This window comes from Eubalaena glacialis, chromosome 15 (genome assembly GCF_028564815.1).
Source record: "Eubalaena glacialis isolate mEubGla1 chromosome 15, mEubGla1.1.hap2.+ XY, whole genome shotgun sequence".
Taxonomy (NCBI): Eukaryota; Metazoa; Chordata; class Mammalia; order Artiodactyla; family Balaenidae; genus Eubalaena; species Eubalaena glacialis.
In genome coordinates this window covers 37,437,610-37,458,228 of record NC_083730.1, presented here as the reverse complement: position 1 = coordinate 37,458,228, position 20,619 = coordinate 37,437,610, and positions in this window count along the sequence as shown.

Genomic DNA, 20,619 nt, shown 5'->3' with positions numbered 1-20,619 from the left:
AAAGAAACTCGGGCCCAGTCATCCCTCAGTATCCATGGTTCCAGGACACTCAGAGCCCCCATACCAGACCCTTATATAAAATGACATCCTACAGTTGGGCCTCCCTATCTGTGAGTTCCACATCTGAAGATTTTACCAACCCCAGACCTCTCAGCAGTTGGTTGAATCTGCAAATGCAGAATCCAGCATATATAGAGGGCAGACTGTATACTCTCAAACATCCAAGGGCAAATTTAAAGTTTGAGATTCCTGTATCCTAAGCTATTTCTAGTCAACAACCAACCATTCCTAACATGGTCTAAATACTCAAAGTAATCAGTTTTGGTTTAGCTCAGAGTGTCAGGGTCAGATCTTGGTGAATTTGGCAAATTTTGGAAAGACATTCATTGATGCTACTTCACTTCCCTTTTTTACCTACTGATCCTTAAACTGCCCTACCAAGGTATTGTTGTCTCCAATGTACAACTCTCTCTCATCTTCAAGTTTTCATCGCCTTCTTCGAGTTACTACTTTCCATCTTCTGAATCAATAATTCTGTCATATACCCTGTTTTCCTGGATTTACTCTAGCTCTGTGTCAATGTTATAAGCCTAACTAAAATTTAAATGACTATAAATGGCTTAATGTTCCATTACTTCTAGGTAAAGTATTTGCATTTTTACACAGACATTTTAGAAATAATACCCAAAGGAATGATTCTCTAATATCAGCATGGCAGCTTAGGAGATATGCATACATTTGGGCAGTGAGATTACCTGTCACTCCTCAATCATACCAGCAGACAGGTGCTTACTCAGCCCTTGCTTGTGGCTAATTCTATAGTGCTTTTAAGTCCCATTCAAAAACCCACTCAATCACAGCATTGATCTCTCTTTGCCATATGCTTCTCTAGATCTCTACTGGAGTGAGTCAATGCTCCTGTGTTTTTCATAGGTCAATACTTATGGGAAAAAAAAAATGCTTGAACTTAGCTATAATGAACATCAGTATATCCAGACGTTATATCTGGAATCTAAACAAAATAAATTTAAAGTGGAAAAGCTTTGAAATTTATTTGGCTGAAGTAACTTTGGTTTAACCTGAGTAGTCAGGGCAGTGAATGTATATATCAGATCAGACAGTGGTATGCATTAAATGGTAACCTGATTGGATTAGCTGTACTTCAGCAAAGGGTGGATCTCCCACTAGACCCAGAAACCAGGAGGCTGATGTCCTGTACACCACATACAAATGACCAGACTTGGAAAAGCTCTGCTTGGAAGTGTTCATGATGTTTTAAGAGCATTCTTGACCAAGTAGAAGGCTATTGCCAAAAGAGTTCATAGGAATATCTGAGACCAAATTGTTTGCAAACCTTGGCAAATATGCGGAAGGAATTTCAGGGAAAGGGTTTCTCCTGAATAGTCAGAAGTGTTTGAGCGGTGGGAGTCTGGCAAGCAAGTCTCACTAAAAGTGTACCTTCTTGGAGAATTCACAAGGACTGAGATCCATAAGCTGTGAGAGACATGAGCAACTACTGCATGTCCCTGGTGGTATACTGGAAAGGGGGGGTGGGCAAGTTCACCTTCAAGAGAGAGATTTGTGTTTAAACTTGATGCAAGACAAGGGTCAGAGTCAGAGGTGGAAGATTATGGATTACATGGTAGTAAAATGTCACTCCCGTTTTCTTGTGTCCTTGCTTTCTTCAGGTCATAGTGAGTTCAAAGAAGAAGAGGTAGCAACAAAGGGAAAATCAGGTGGAATTCTATACAACTGGAGCATATTTGTAAAAAATGAAGATACACGTCATTTTTACTCTGTAGTATAAGGCATTTTGTTGTGAGAAGAGCAATTCTCTTCAATAACCCACAGACAAATCTGCTGGTTTAGAAAGGAAAACACTGTGGAAATTTTTAGTGGGAAATCAGGTGAATTGGACAAGAGCCAGTTCTTTAATAGAGAAACCTCAAAGTGTAGGAGGAAATTTTTGTCAGTGGTATTTTCTAGGGCACATGACCTCATCATTGGAAAGACAGCTCTGCATTAAGAAAATATTTACTATCCTTTGGGTCCAGCCCCCTTGAACTAGAAGAATAAAGATGAAGGAGTCTCCTGGGCAAAAGGGTGTGTTGGAGAGAAAATGAAGCCACCAAGTTGCTACTACATTCCTACTTCAGAGACATTTTTATTCTCTACATGCTGATTTGGCATAAAATGACTCTTGCATACAGTAGAGTTGAGCAAATTGAGTGTGCAGAAACTGGAAAACAGAAGAATGTTAAAAGACATCATAATTATCTTTGAATAGTTTTGAGGACGTTTGATGGAAAAGATAGATTTATTCTGTTATTCCAGAGGGAGAACTTATGACAATGCAGACTTACAGATATATAAAACTGATAGAGCTATCCCTCCTAGCATAAAAGTCCAAATGAATGAATAACTACGAACATATTTTGAGGTAGAAGTTGCTCAAGAACAAAATCAAAAAGTGAATATCATTTATATCTAATACATTCTTCTCTGCTAGATGCATTCATCCAAACCACAGCCAACAGATAAATGCCTAATTGAGTCTGAAGGGGAACAAGATAAAATAAATTTGGTTATATTTTGGAAATATTATAATCAGAAACTTAAATTTCAAAATTAGCAAGACAAACTAAAATGTATTTTTCTTCCTCCTCCTCCTCTCCTTTTCTTCTTTTTCTGCTCTCTTTCTTCTTTTTTCTTCTTTAATACTAGTGTCAGGAGAGAAACAGCATCCATTTATATGGTAAGATGAGAAGTTATAGTGTGGTTTTACTCTTCATAATTTCATAATTATAATACACATTAAATAACACTATATTAGATAACTAGATGAATGTATAATGGAATAAATCAATTATTTTTATGAAGTGTTAAAATAGATCTCAAATATATGTGTAATCAAACTCCATATCCTACAATCTGTTAGTGTATATAACTCCACATTCTAAGAACATTTAATTATTTTCCAAATATGTAATTAAATGTAGACATAGAAAACCCACAGAGAGAAAGTTAACATTGATAAGCTTTATTTATATAGCTGTATATTTCACCAATTTTGGTGACCAATTTGCATTTATTTCCTGTACAAAATATTATTTTAACAAAATAACAACTCTACAAAAGGAAGAACTTTAACATTTGTCTTAAATACTATGGATTTGAATATTTTCCCTTCTCTCAGTGACTTTCCAACTTAATCAATTGCCAGTCTGTAAGCATACTTTGGCTGAATAATATACTGTATATATGATGCAAAATAAACATTACTCTAAGAAGTTTCAACTGCCTCATAGAAAAATAAGTGTTTCAGCAGTCCAAATGAGAGAATACTCAAGAAATCTAACCTATTCTTATACTAACTTAAGAGATTGAAACCTTTAAAGACTGTATTCAAAAAGAAAGAATGCGAAAGCCTAGGAATAATACTGATTATGTATGCAGAATCAAGAAGTCATGGTCACATGGGCAAACTTGTTTCTTTTATTAATATTCAGGGAGAAAAAATTATAGCCAATATTTTGACTTAAACAGGAACTCATCTGACAGAGTTGATCAATTAGTCTCATATGGAGTCATATAAAACAACATTTTTACTCATGGTTAACAGTAAAAGAAGAGATGCTTCCATAAGTTGTTCTAAACATGAGTCCATATTTTGTTCCAGAAGACAATAATTTCCAAAGAACTAGTTCTAATACTTTATAGTATTTCCATCATCATGCAGCATTGCTAACATATAAAAGCAATTTTCTCTTCTAATTATCTGAATTCTGTGTTAGAGCAATTAAACTCCAGAAAACATGTTTACTTTTGGGTGCAGCACCATCTTTGAGAAAGCACAGGTAGATGTAGGAGAAACAACAATAAGAAAAAGATTCCCCTGCATTCTTGCAATACTGTTAGTAGGCATACTGCTTTACAGCAGAAGCAGGCTGTCTGTGTCACTTCTAGAAGTCCCTTTAGAAGATGTGATCATGCATATGGGTTTCAGCTTATAGCAACCTCCAAGCATCCATTAATAAAGGGACTGCACCGCTTCCTAATAAACTTTATCTTGAAGGGCTGGTGATAGATAATGATGTACTTCCTATATTCTTCACTTCAGCCCTACTACTTTAAAATGTTGTCCTCAGTGGAATTATGTCAGAAAAGGGAAAACACACAATCAACTATCCATGACCCTCAGGATTTGAAAATGTCACACTTGCTGAGTTGCTGGTTTTAACTGCCCTTCACTTGTTCACTGTCTCTCCTACACCACCCCCTTCCTCCTAAATGTGTGGGCACTTGGTGTAACTTAGCTTCTGATTTTTTTTTTTTTCTCCTCAATTTCTAAGCCTAATGAGGCTGAGCTGAGTTAATAATGGATGTAATAAGTAATGACTCATTGTTTGGGGGCCCATGCGTCTTTGTGTGCCGCGGAACAGGAGCCAGGACTCTGATGCTATTTGTTCTGCTATGTCACTTGCCACCAAGAAATGCCACTCATCAATAAAAGGCAAGATGATGGATGAGTTCATTTAATGGAATTCCTCTGAGTGAGCTACAGCCCAACTCTTCAATCGGTCTGCCACCATGTTCTCTCTCTCCCTTTCTCCCTCTTATGGCTCTTTTTTCCTTCCTCCTAAGTTCAGGACAGTCGGAAAGTGTGCTTGGCTGAGAGGGCGGCCATCTGTGCAGGCAGTTCCTTCTGCTCTTAAAAACTACCCTAAATCAAATCAGCAGCTCTGCACCTGGAGATTAAATCTGTGCCACCAGATAGCAGTGGTACCCTGTTACATTTGGCCACATGTACTCCCTGCCTGAGCTCAATTCTTTATTTTCTTAGAGGATGGTTGTGTTGAAGGAGGAGGTGCATCTCCTGGGGAGACAAGGTTTAAGTGTTCCATTTTGGTCCTTTGCAGGATAGACACCAAAAACCAGGCTCTCTGGGAAAGTCTATAGAGTAGTCTTCCTCTTCATCATGGCAACCCTCAGTTTGTATAGTCCCACTAGCTAAAGCATGCTGCTTCATTCCATGATCTAGATTTCACCCACAGTGAGGTCAACATTGATGACAACTTACCAATGACAAGCCAACATTTTTTTGTCTGCAAGAATGGAGGTGACATTTAAGAACCTGGATATACTAAAACAGCAAAGTGTGAAAATAAATCAGATATCCAAAGAAACAACAGGTGTTGATGTCAACACACTCTTTTAAAATGTCAAATATTTTCTGTTTTTTATGAAGCATAAAAATCACAAATATAGAAATCAAATATAGCCACCTTGTAGAATTAAGGAAATAGAAAGTTGAAAAAGAAAAGGATATTGGTTAACATATCTGAAGTTGAGCTGGGATGGTAGACTGTAACCTCAAGATTTTCCATTATGCAGAAGTGACATGAGGAGGAAATAAAGTGACAAGATGGAAAATAGAATTACAGATGTTACAGATAGCAAGGTTTTCAGATAAGTTTTTTTAAAAAGGAATATGGCTAGATATTGGGACTAACACGTTTTAAATTCCTCTTATTTCTAGAACTGAAATGATGTTCTGTTTATAAGCTTAATTTGAACATCACTGACAAATAGCTAACGAAGAGTCATTCAGGTCTAATAGCTCTCTTGACAAATTTACATAAACAGATCTGATAAATTTTGCCTATACACACATATGTATTCATATTTAAATCTGTGTCATGGATATTTAAGGGCATGAGGCATTTCTCTACCCCAGAAATTCAGGAATTCTCTGCATGGCTTTGACAGTGATCTTTTCCCGAGCCTCTACTGGGGATGCTTCTAATATGCACTACCCATATCTAACATTGTTGATTTCATATGAAGCAAAAAGCATTGATCCTCTTGATGCTGACATTATATTTCATATTCAGGCCCATGCAGAGTTGAATCTATTCACAATTAAAGTTAGTGTCAAAATAGGAAAAGTGATGAGAAAGGAGGAAATATAGTGTAAGGAACTAAATGAGGAACAAAAGTGTATTTTAAAAACTGACAGTAAGGACAGCCAAGAAATAGATTAACAGAGCATTATATTTTATTGGAGAGCACAAATGTTCCATTCCTTTCTCTGAGCTCCTCATCAGCATTTTTCATTATTTTCCTTCCACTGTATCTGGCTCTTATGCATCAGTGCCCATAGCAACACCTCTAGTAGCACTAAAAACGTCCTCTCATACCAGCATTCCCCAACACAACCAGCCTTGCCAGGGCTGACCTTCCCTCCAGTTAGACTTCCACACCACTTCTGACATGGGTTAGGATAAGAATTCTCCCTTTGGATGCAAATCATTTTAGGAATGATTGGCCCATTCATGTATAGGAAAGAATGATTTCCTTCCTATATATGACAGAGTTGTGTTTCTGCGTTGTTATTAGGTAGGGTAGGCTGTCATCTGATCAAGCTTGCATTCTTTAGGAAGGGACTGCTTTCAAAGTCTCATATCAAGTGACCTTGAAGGATACTCTAGTGTGATTACCACCACTTCGCTCCTTCCATTTGGTCCATGGACTTCACAACTCCCAGGGTTCTGTGTTGAATACAATTCTATGCTGGTTACAGCATTAATGGTAATAACACCATATCCCTGAAAGACAGCATCCATGACTATTTTTGCTTAAATATGGTAAATATGAACTCAGTGATTTTGATGTTCTCATACAGTTCTTGCCCTATGAACACTGTATTTGTAGTTTCTGTAATCACAAGGATGAAGGGGAGAATCACATCTTCATAATTCAGGCCAGAACTGTCCTTAAACAAACACCTTCACATCACCACAGCGCTGAGCACAGAACCTTTGCAGATTAGACACTCATTATTGTATGTTGCATTAAAATGGAATGAGTAAAATCTGGTCTTTGGCCTCTGTGCTTATTTTCTCATCTCCTCTTCCAATTATTGTGTAAATATGTTTTCCCTTGGTTTTAGAAATTTGGCAGGTGGTACTTTAATCTGTTCTTAAATATTCTGGCTCCAACATAAATTAAGGCCATATGTGTACTGTGGCAGGCTGAGACCTGTAGTTGTGAATCCAATTTGATTTTGCACGTGTTTATTGATCACTTACTATGTGTTTAGTATCCTACACAGCACAGTTGTGGTGATCAAAATACTATCCATAAACAGAAGGCAATAACAAATTATTTCAGACCCTTACAGTTCAGGCTGATTAAACATTAATGTTTAGAACTGGACTTAAGGAAGGAAATTTCTAGAATTTGAGCTACAAATTAAAATTGATTTCTTTTGTTTTACAAAAATCTCAGAGTTATAAAGAATCTAAGGATTGCGTTAGCTCTAATTCAGACTCCATCCTATACAATAATCTTGAATGACAACCTTCACAAAAGTTATTTTGCCTGTCTGAACACACCAGGATTAGGAACTTGACTAGCCTGCAGGAAACACAGGTCTCCTGGTCAATGTTTCCCCTCCCTAGTCTGGACTGGCTGTTCCATCCAGGTGTTCCACAGCACTCTGTTTCACAAGAAAAACAATATTGGCCTTTCCTTTGCTTTTTCCCTCCTCTACTAGGAAACCACAAGTCAGATGATAATGAGGGCATGAGAAAAATTATGATTGTAGAAATGCAGTACACAGGAGAAGCAACTGATATTACTACTTGTCAGAGTAAAAGGGATACTTATTTCACAGTTACCACAACACAGCTCAGATCACTGTGAAGGACTTCCTTCTGTCAAGCATTTACGATAATTGTATATCATTTATCAGGAAACTCTCTGCACTTTACAGATTTAAACTTAGCACAATAAGGGTGGGGACCTGGTGATGAGATACAAAAAGGATGAAAGAGAGGTCTTCAGTGGGTGACCATGGGCTGGTCTAGGTCACAGGCGTGTTCTATTTGGTCTCCAATGAAGCATTATTGGTTTTGATTTGTGGGATTTATTTGCCAATATATTAAAATAGGGAGCTATTTCAACTACTCTTGACATGCAGAAGATGCAGCAGCACTGGATTAGCATTTCCAGGGGCACAAGTCAACTGCAGTTGAGGGCATGTGCTCCTTGAGATAGAGCACAGACTCTTTTACTCACCACAGTTTCTATTCTTTTTCACTTTTACTGCCTGCCCTCTACACACACTTGGGCTCTGCCCTGGCCACATGGGATTCCTGCAGGTGGTAAACCAACACCGGTAGCCAAAAAACAAAAAAAACATCAAAGCAAGATGAAACCAGTATAAGAAGGTAGACAAAAATCATACACTTTCCTAGTGAGTCCAAAGTAAACCACTGTTTTATGGATGCCTTTTGATTTCTTGAATGTTTGTAACTAGCTAGCAGTAAGTCCCTGCCACAGCAGGCTCTAATGCTGGGTTACACCAGAATTTATCATTTCCATTGTCATTTTCTGTTCACTTGTATATTAAATACTGTATATATCAATAACAAAGAAATTTAAATCACAGTACTGTTCCAAGTACTGTGCTAACCTCTGGGTGTACACTGTTGAATGGACTAGACATGGTCACTGCTCATCAGCCACGCTAGCTCCGCCCCACCTTGCCTGTTGGGTCTGGTGGAAATAGTGGTGCCTGGCACATGCAGTGATACTGGCTAGTACAAGTGGAAATTGTACTCAGGAATGGCAGTGGAGAGTAAGAGACCCTTTATTAAGAGAACAGGTAGAGCCACTGAAACATGGGTAATTACTCTGTAGGCAATTTGAACCCAGAAAACTAATGTGACACATCAAAGCAAACCATGTGACAGAGGATTAGTTCTATTTTACCTTTATCATTGCAAATTCTGACCCTGTTCCTTCCATTCAAACAGATGTTTTAAAAGCCCTGTTAGTGGTTCTTTGCACATATTCACAATCCTCAGCCAATTTAGGCCTTAGTATTTTTAGAAGGAATTATACACATATTTGCCACACATTTGCATTCACATCTGCATCCGCATCTTTTAATAGATCATTTTAATTTTCTGATAATCAAACAGTGCTATGACAGTCTGAGTATAACTGGGTGCAATAACTTTTGAAATAAAATTTGGATGTATATGCTGTTATAACAACTGTATTCAATTTTTCTAAAAGTCAGCTATTTCTCCAATTTTGTTCTCCTTTGCAGAAATTAATTTTCTTATTCTTTATTAATATTTTCATGTATATAGATATGATATGCATACATATGTGTGTATATATGTATATACATATAGACACACAGAGAGAAGGAGAGGGAGATGACTACAGTCTAAGAAATTATTTAAACAATTTATGCAGTATTTCCCTGAACAAGTTTACACAAATGTCTACAGAATAGCTGAATTAAAAGTACTTTTTAAATAATAATGAAGTCCCAGTTTGAAAATTCATTTTCTGCAGGTGGATCTAGTATATTGCACTGCAATGTGTAATATGCAATAAAAATTCAGTTTCAAGTAACGTAAATCAAAACCACAATGAGATATCACCTCATACCTGCCAGAATGGCCATCATTAAAAAAATCTGCAAACAACATATGTTGGGGAGGAGGTGGAGAAGAGGAAACTCTAGTACACTCTTATTGGGAATAGAAATTGGTGCAGCCACTATGGTGAACAGTATGGAGGTTCCTCAAAAAACTAAAATTAGAACTACCATATGATCCAGCATTCCACACCCGGATATATATCTGAAGAAAAGGAAAACCCTAATTTGAAAAGATACATGCACCCCAATGTTCATAGCAGCATTTTTTACAATAGTCAAGATATGGAAGCAACCTAAGTGTTCATCAACAGATGAATGGATAAACAAGTTGTGACATATATATATATATATATATATATATATATATATATATATATATATACACATATGTATATTATTATTACTTATTACTCAGCCATAAAAAGTAATGAAATTCTGCCACTTGCAACAGCACAGATGGACATAGAAGGTACTATGCTTAGAGAAATAAGTCAGACAGAGAAAGACAAATACTGTATGTTATCATGTATATGTGGAATCAAAAATAAAACAAATGAATAAATATAAAAAAAACAGAAACAGACTCCCAGATATTCAGACCAAATTGGTGGTTATCAGTGGGGAGAAGAAAGGGAGAGGAGCAAAATAGGGGTAAAGGATTAAGAGGTACAAACTACTATGTACAAAATAAGTAAGCTGCAAGGATATATTGTACAACACGTGGAATATAGCCAATATTTTGTAACTTTAAATGGAGCATAGTCTATAAAAATATTGAATAATTATGTTGTACACATGAAACTAATATATGACTGCAAAACAAGTATACTTCATTTTTTTAAAAAAAGCCAGTTTCATTTGCTTCTTTTTCTATTAACCAAATCCTATGCAATATGAAGCAGTTCATTCTTTTCTTTGACACCTGAATTCTATAGATCAAGTAGTGTAAGAGAATAGAGGATTAAAACCAGTGCCTATGGCCAATCCTCTGCATGTGTGTAACAATATACATATTTTTTATCTCTAGAAGACCTAACAATTTCAACAGAAAAAATGAATATCAAAGGTAATTCTTTCAATTTACATTATTATGCCATGCATAATATTGGAGTTTTGAATAATGAAATACAATTTTCTTTGTAGAATTTTAATGATGACTGTAATTTGAGATACATTTTTTTCACCTTAAATTTGTATCTAAATTTTTAGGAAAAAATGAGAAACTGCTGGTCACAATCTTCAGAAAAGACGTTTATTTGATAATGTTTCCTTTTTTTAAAAAGTAATCATGTCAAATTTAGAAAAAGAGTTACTTCCTGAAGTAGCATACCATCTCCAAAGTCCGAACAGGAAGAGCAGCCCATCAGCATCCAAGAGGCACAGTCCACTTGTGTAAATTTTATCCTGTTTGGGCTGGCTGGTTTCAAGTTTACACCCCTGACCACATTTGCACAAACGCACCGACACACACTCACAGTCATGCTGTACCATGACCAATAGAGCAGACCTGTTCTTTGAAGAAGAGCTCATGGGCTGATGCTGTTGGAACTGAAAGAGGTCTTCATGTGACTTTGGTACAGTTTGATCTCCCTTTTACAGATGACAAAACAACACCAAGAGATACTGTTATTTTTGCAAAATAAAATTTATTAAATATTTATTGAAGACTGACAAAAAAGTAATTATGATTGAGAAAATACAGTATATAAATAATGTAATTAAAATTGAAAGTCAAAACTGTCACATCTCACAGTTGAGAAGGATCATAGTTATTTAATCCAATCTCACTTCCTTCATCTTCACCCAATGCCAGTCATGCTGCTTAATATAGTAAACATCTATGTGGATCCAACACCTAGACACTCACTTCTTTGGCCTCTTCTACCACAACCTTTCCCTTAATTCCACTTTATCTACTTACTCTCAGGGCAAATGCCCTAACTTTATCAAGCACCTGAAACCACCCATTAAAATCAGGACCACCCACTTTTCTACAATTACTTCTTATCTTTCCAACTCACTTGATCAAGGATCTGATCTGGAATTCTCCTTTAACTTATTAAGAGTTCCATTTCATTCCTTTCTATATATCCGTTGCCTCTCCATCACCTTGTTTTTATCTCTCTGACTATTGTTTCCACATTCCATAGTTAATACATACAATCGACGTCAGTAACCCTCTCCATTCATAGTACTTACTGATAAAAGCACACACTTATATGAAATCAACCACCTGCTTTTTCTTGTTTTTTTTTTAGTCTCTGCACATATGTTCTCTGAAGCACTGCTTGAGACTGTCGCTCATTCCAGCAGATGGGTAACACTCAGTAATAATTCATTATAACCAACTTCAAAGGAGCACATAAACTGCACACAGAAATACTGTACTATTTATTTTCTAAGTTTATTCTCTCATCAGTAATACTTTTGTATCTTCCTACACCCTCCAACCTGAACAAGCTAGATAACTTGTACAAAGAGCTTTGCTAACAAAATAGAAGCCATGACCATCCTATCACCATCATCTGTATCATATTTCTCCTTCTTCCTCCTTTTTACAACAGTGAAAATGACCCTGCTCTCATCAGAGGTCAGCTTCTCTGAATGCAGACCTTGTTTTCTCAGCCCATTTGTTCCTTCAGTTACTCCCACTGTAACATCTTTACCTTTCTCTGTCAACTGGATAATTCCACTGATAAACAAATAAGCTGTAGTACCTCACATGTTAAAAAGATTACACATTTCCTGAAATTGCTGTTTACACCAATATCTACAATTATTTACTCTTATTATCATTGTCGACTCTTTTCCATATTCCTACTGCTCCTCCCACTCTATTCACATACCTCTTGCCAAGGATTCAATAGGTATTTTTGGTCCTTACTTTTCTAAACCTTGCAGCATCATTCAGCAGTGTTGACTGTTCTTTCCATCTTGAAACATTATGTACCATATTTTTTTGATTCTTCTTTCTTACTACTCTCTCTCAAAATCCTTTGTTGGTCACTATTCTTTCACCAGAACTTTAAAAACTGTAGCCCTTTTTTTCTCTCTGAATCCTCTTATAAAATCTAAACAATTCAACTACCCTGTACCTCTCTCTCATATGCTCTTAGAAAATCTCACCAATTTCCATATATTTGGGTATTATAAGTGTACTGATGACTCTGAACACTGTATTTCTTGCCTCAGACTTAAATGGCTAAATGTCTTCCTGATATCACTCTGCAAATATCTCAAGATAATCAGAAATTTGACATGTCCCAAAGTATTCAAATTTTTATATTCTTGCCAGCACTCTTTCCAGAATCTTTGCCATTCCTTCTTAATCTCAAAAAAATGTTATCACTCTCCATCAAAGGCAAAGAACTAAAAGTCATTACTAGGAAATTTGTCTCCATCACCCCTCATGTCCAATCCATAACAAATTCTAAAAAATCTATTCCCAAATACATATGAAATCGGTCATTTTTTTCTACTTCTATGCTTATATACTGCCATATATTTTTCCAAGTCCCAATCATCTGTTATCTAGACCATTATGATCACAGAGTAAATGGCTTTGGGTTATCCTGTTTTGGTAGCTGCAATCCATTATTGTATTTATTCATTTACATATCTTAACTCATGTTACTCTCTTGATAAAAATGTCTCAATAGTTTTCTTTTATATTAAGAATAAACCATCATTTAGCTTAGCCTACAGTAAATACATGATCTCACTTTGCCCCGGCCCTCTTGCTTGCCTTTACCTACAATTCTTAGTCATACTTGTTCTCTTAAAATTTATCCAACACACAAGGATCCTATTTCTTCTTTTCATCTCTACCTACCCAAACCTAGCATAAATTTTGATGCATATTAATTGATGGATTGAATTAGTTATTCTATTCCAAATTGTTATCAAATGCTTAATTTTCCTCTAAACCATTTCCAATGAGTCAAATCCTAGAATTCTCCTATGACTAAATAACAAATAATTATATGTTATATAACATTAACCTATAAATACTATCCTCTCTGAACCTTGAAAGAAACACTGGGGGAAATATGAGAATGGTAGCTTTACAAGAGAGCAGAAAATAGACTATGGAAAATATAACATTGAACTTTTAGGCACCTATGGCACATTAAATATATACATTTATTTCTAATCTCTCTCAAGCTACAATATAATAACTGTGAATGAAAAGATGTAATATCACGAGTGCAAAATGAATAAGAATGGATGAGAGATGTCAACTAATTTTTGGAAGATGGAAAATATTGTGGCATTATTAATAGATTTGGCAAGACACAGAGTGGTAAGATCTTTCTGTGCAGGCAGAAGATGTTTCCAAAATAAGGCAACTCACAGCTAAATCAGGAATGGGAAGCTCCAGTCACCTCAACTGATGAAAGAGGAATATGGGATGAGAAACAGTGGATTAATTAAAATATGTTTCATAAGATACTACACTTCTATGTCCCTTTCATCATTTCAAGCAGTTAAGCAGTTCCCTTTTCAAGAACTCAGAGTAGACAAGAGATTTATTGTCTAGAAAAATCAAATCAGATTGCCTCCAGTCTCTTGGGTACACCAAGCAAAGGAAGGCTGTGGGGAGAGGGTTTTATACTGAAATGGAGGTATTATATGAAAATCTGGAATGAACAGTGACACTCAGCTCACCCTGCTCAGCAGCATTGATTCCTTCTGCCAGGCTGGGTGCTGGAGGCTTCTTCTTCAGAAAAATGGAATGTCCCTAGGAAAATAGTCTACAGGCACCAATATTTAAAGCTCTTCCATTATATATCTGGGTCTCTTCCTGATCATACAATGGTAAAGTCCTCCAGTCAATAAGACTGATCACACAAAACAGCTTCTAATCAGTAATTTTTTACCACTCTCCAACAGGAATCCACCCAAGGATGACTTGATATTTTTAAAAACTCCTCAAATATGGCGCCAAACTGAATAATCCTCTTTCTCATATCATAAATTAAAATTTTTCTAAGATTCAGTGATATTCTTTGGAAAGCAGGCCATATTATCCATGCTAATCTGATATGCAAACACAGTTGGTTCTCACTCATGATCCTAAATGTTGTAGAAAAAGAGCACTAGCTTTGGATTAAGAAAACTCTTAGTTTGAATGTTAATTCTGTCACATAACAGCTGAGTACACTTGGGCAAAATTCTTAAATTATTTAGCTGATGTTTTAGCCTGAGTTTCACAGAGAACATGGCCTAAGACAGAAGGTTTGTATTCTATCACTTCACGATAGATTGCTATCCCAGATAGCAAGAGTGATGGATGAGGAGGATGATTCAGGGAGAGCCACAAGGAAGATACGTTATCAAGATGGTTGCCACTAAGTGAAACCAGTTGCTCAGTCATATGGAATTGTCCCCCAGGGAGCAAAGTCAATGGCATCACAAGACTGTTCATCAAAGAGGAGGAAAGGAGAAAATTACCCCTTTCTTATCTCTTATGGATCAAAAGTTGACCCACACCTTTCTTGATTGTGAATGCATAAGCTTCAGTTAAGGTTTGATAAAAGGTGTCAACAAGGAAACATGAGAAAGAGAAAAAATATCTGAGACAGGGGCATGAGGGAAGGGATGTTCAACTGGCACCTGTGCGGAAGCCCAAACCCAGCAGGAACAAAGCTGAGGCTTTGACAAAGATCATAAACTCAAGAGGACCTGAAGTGGCACACAAGCTTTTACAGTTTCTTATCTGTAAAATGGTAATATAATTATCTACGGTTATGGGTTATTATAAATACTAAATAACATGCAAAGTGGCACCCTGGCAAAGAATATTCTTAGTACACATAATTAATATTTTCTTTACTAAACTCTCTCATCAATAAAAGCATCTCTAAAATTTGTGTAAGAGTCTAGATGACATGAAACTGACCATGTTTGGATTATTGTTGAAGCTGGATAATAGATAAATAAATGTATAATGTATCATGATCTCTACTTTGACATATATGTTAGAAAATTTCCCTAAAAATATTTAAAAACAGTATTTATAAAATTTCAAAAATAAAAAAATATGTAACTCTGATTTCCAAGTCATCTAATTGACTCTTAGTCATGTAAAAATATCAATGTCTGTCTCATAACTCCTGGTCAGAAATATAAATAATCCAATACTTTCCCAGTCCTCACTTCCTATAATTCTGGATTGTTTATTTCTCCTTTTCTGAAATTGCCTATTTCCTTCACTAAAGTTTCTGAGATAAAATTCACATATTACATTTCAAGTATATTTACATGCATTTCTTCCCCACTAGGTTGCAAACAAATTGCACACAGAGCCTATTTCATCTTTGTTTTACCCAACAATTAGTGCAGTATTTATCATGTGATAGATCAACAAGTAATCACTGAAAGACTAGGACTCACAGTAGTAACTTCTGATTGTATGTGTTTATCCTAACATCAGGGAGCAGAGATAGCCAACAGACAATTTTGTCAAATTTGCCAATTTACTAGATTAAATTAAACTAAGATTCTAATCCAGCTTCATATGAGTATGATTAAACATCCTTACTACTAAACTTTGACTTTCCTACTGATCATGTGGGAAAATAAATGGTTGACCATTGTTAGCCACACTTTTCTAAATAAGAATAATTTGGAAAAGTTTCATTGTGATTGACAAAGCTGGGAAAGTGAAGTCCCATATTTTTTCATAAAATGGATGATTTTGAGTCAAACGACTTTCTTCCAGTATAGTATTTTCCAGTTTGCATAAATTATTCTTCCTCCTCTTTATTTTCTTTATTGAAGTTGAACATAAATTTTTATAAACTAAAGTTAACATTAGAGTGTTTGATTCTAAATTGACCTGAGTATCTTACATCGACAAGCTAGTCTGCTTTCCTGAGTCGTTTTTAGAATTTCCAACTGATTTTATATTTGGGAAAAGTAGTGAAGAATTATGCTTCCTCTTGCATAAAATGAAATTTAAAGATGGATCTACTCCATTTCTTCTTAAAAGCTATTTCTCTGGGTGGTACAATGTGTGAACTTATTTACTCATTTATGATTTTCACATTTCCTTATTTTTAAATAATTACTTGTAATACACTTCCTCCCTTTAAAAAAAAATATAGGCCAACATTATAGTTGCTCAGGAAGAAAATCACAGCACTATCATAATTTGCAAAGAGAGTATTTGAGAATAAGTTTATAAATAGCCACAGAAAAAATTGAATGTATAACTTAACAAGTAATTCAATAAATACTTCAATGAAGTACAGATAGATAAATTATTAATATGCCTTTAGCATAATCTCTTTTGAGCCTAAAAACAGGTAATTCAGACAGAAACTCTACTTAAGGCTCTCTTGGCCCACATAAAACAAAGTGAACAGTAATTAGATAATTTTCATACATTCACCTTATTCAGGTGTTTAACACTATATTTAATAGCTTCAGTCATTCACCATTAATTTTCTGTGTTCATGGTCCTTTGAACAATTTCTTAGATTTGTTAACCAAATAGACTCTAGGATGGCTACAAATGTCAAACGGACATTCAATACAGTCAAGGCAATTCTAATAAATTTCTTGAGAACACACACTTGTCCCCATTCCAAGATAACTATTTCATATTTTTTCCATTTCTTCCTCCTTTAGCTCATCTGATTACCTCATCTCATATTGCGTTCAGAAAGCAGATGTAGTCAATTGAGAAGCAACTCATTTTCTCACTAGAAAATACAACCCATATTTGAATGCAGACCTACATAATCTGTCTTTTCTTCTGTAATGAAACATATGCCTCTCTTATATCTAAGAAAAACTGCTTATGTGTACTCTATATTCCATCTCCTCTCACCTGTTTCAGAATACTTCTCTAAAATCAACATTTTACTGGTTCCTTTAGATGATTACTATCATCACTGTATAAACATTTTGATTTTGCCTATTTTATATTATATTATATATATACATACTATATATTATACATATAACTATACCATTTATATTTTATAATATATATTAAATTTCAATTTGAATCATATACTATGAAAGTGAGTCAGCATGTGAATTTTGAGCCTAAACAAGTTGAGTACCTGCTAAAGCACAAGATTTAACACAAACCAGAGTCCCATGATATAATACTCAAAATACTGAACATACTGTCCAAGTATAACATACTTGTTATACCACGAAGCAGGAATATCTCAACTCAAATGGGAAAACAACAGTCAATAACAATGAGGTGGCACTTATACTGAAATTATCAGATAAAAATGCTCTAACAAGCAATTACAAAGACTCTTGAAACAAACACGAAAAGTCTCAAAAAAAGGACCATAAAAAGAATTAAAGGGAAATTTTAGAGTTACGAAATACAAATACAAAAACCAAAACCTTCATTGGATGGACTAAATAGCAGAATAGAGATGACAGAGGAAATAAATCAGTAAAATTTAAGATAGAGCAATAGAGATTATTCACCCTAAGCAACAGAGAGAAAACTTAGTAAAAAAAAAAAAATTGAAATGAAGCTCAGAGGTCTTTGGGGCAATTTTTAAAAGATCTAATATTCATGTCATTGGAGTCTCAGATAGAATGGGAACAGATATAGTGCTGAAAAAATATTTGAAGAGGGCTTCCCTGGTGGCGCAGTGGTTGAGAATCCGCCTGCCAATGCAGGGGACGCGGGTTCGAGCCCTGGTCTGGGAAGATCCCACATGCCACGGAGCAATAGGCCCGTGAGCCACAATTACTGAGCCTGCGCATCTGGAGCCTGTCCTCTGCAACAAGAGAGGCCGCGATAATGAGAGGCCCGCACACTGCGATGAAGAGTGGCCCCCACTTGCCGCAACTAGAGGAAGCCCTCGCACAGAAACGAAGACCCAACACAGCCATAAATAAATAAATAAATAAAAATTAAAAAAAAATATATTTGAAGAAATAATGAGTAAAATCTTTCAAATTTGGTGAAATATATAAATCTACAGATTCAAAAAGCTGAGTGAGTACCAGACAAGATAAACTCAGAAAACAAAAAATCCATGTTTTGACACAGTGTAATCAACTTTCTGAAGACTAGAGACAACACCACAAAATATATTGAAACCAGCTAGAGAGAAATTAAAATAACATTACCTATAGGGCAAGGTTTCTCAGACTCAGCACTACTGACATACTGAGCCAGAAAATTCATTTTGAGAGAGGCTGCCCTGTGTATTTTAGGATGTTTATCAACATACTTGGCCTCACCCCTCAGTTCTGATAGTGAAAAATGGCTGCAGACATTGTCAAATGTGCCCATGTGGACAAAACAACTCCAAGCTGAACCACTACTTTAGAGAACAATTCAACCAACAGCAGATTTCTCATCAGGAGTCATAAAGGACAGAAGAAAGTGACACCATATCTTTAAAGTCCTGAGAAGAAGAACTACCAACTCAAAAGTCATGGCCATTTGACTTCTATGTCAAGCTAAGATATCCTTCAAAAATGAAGGTGAAATATATTCTCAGATGAAGGAAAACTAAGAGAATCTGTCTCTAACATAACTGCTGCTAAAAGAATGATCAAAGAAATCTATTCAAGCAGAAAATAAATAACAAATGAACATATAAACTGAAGAAAGAGCAATGAAATGGTAAATAAATGGGGAAAATAATAAACTTTTCTTTTTCCTTCAGATTTTTGTATTGTGTGACAGTTAAAAGCAAAACAAATAAATCAAATTGTTTGATGTTCTCAATGCAAGTAAAGTAATATTTAAGACAATTATAACATTAAAAAGAGGATAAAAGGACCTAACTCATAAACTACATATGTATATTGTAATCTCTAGAGCAACCTGTGGGAAAAAAAACTATACTCATAACTATAAAGCAAGACAATATAAAAATGTTCAAGTAACCCAGAGCAAGAGAGGGACAGGGAAATAGAGGAACAAAAAACCAAGAGGGCAAACAGAAAATAAGTAATAAAATGACAGTTTTAGTTCTAAATTATCAATAATTTCATTTAATGTGAAAATAGTAGTCTAAACAAACCAATTAAAAACCAGAGATTGATGGAGTGCATTAAAAAAGTTATTCAACTAAATGCAGTCTATAAGAATCTTACTTCTAATATTATGCTATAAGTAGGTAAATGGTAAAGGAATGGAAAAGTTATACCAAGCTAATCAAAAATATTTGGAGTGTCTATAATATCAGATAAAGTAGACTTCAGAAGAAAGAAAATAGAAACAAACATGACAAAGAGGAATGATTAAGAACATTACTAAAATTATAAAATATTCAATTCAGCAAGATGATATAAAAATTTTAAGCGCTCAAAATATGCTTGATAATACAATGAAATCTCAGGTTTGAGGTGCCCTGTTTCCATATATGTCAATTAGGTTAATGTGTTAATTATGTTGTTTTTTTTTTTCTCACTGATAAGTTTCTGCTTCTTGTATTTGTTGTTATTTACTAAGAGAGTTGGTTTAAAAAAAATCTCCAAGAGTGAAAATTGGTGCTTTCCCATTATATCATTTTGTTTTATGTACATTAGACATCGACAAATTTGGATTTTTATACCATCTTGATGAATTTAACATTTTAGCATTATGAAAATGGCTTTCTTCATTTTTAATAATTGTTTTTACATAAAAATGTCTGAAATTACTTTTTATTTTTTCTTAGCACTTTCATGGCATAACTTTTCCATTTTCCATATGTTTATATTTTAGATGTACCTTTTTTTTAAACAACAGATGGCCAGATATTTTGCCCAGTTTGACGATATCTTTCAGTTGGAGCATTTAATTTTCATTTAAAGTGCTTACTGATACACTGGATTTTAAATTTACCATCTTACTATTTGAATACTATTTATCCTGCCTGATTGATGTTCTTCTCCCCTAATGCATCATTACTGGAAGCAGAAGTTGTCCTCTTTGTCTCTATTCTATTCTTAGATTATTCTCATTCAGATTCTTTTGAACAATATATTATTGATTTCAGATTCTAATATTTGCCTTTAAGGCCTTTAACATTTTTTTCTCAACTTCAATTGTCATTCCACAGGTCCAGTTGGATGTCAAGCATTTATCACCAGCTTAATATGTAAAAAACACAACCCTTAAACCTCCACTCTACCACCACCCCATATCTAAACATGACCCTGCCTCAGTTCTG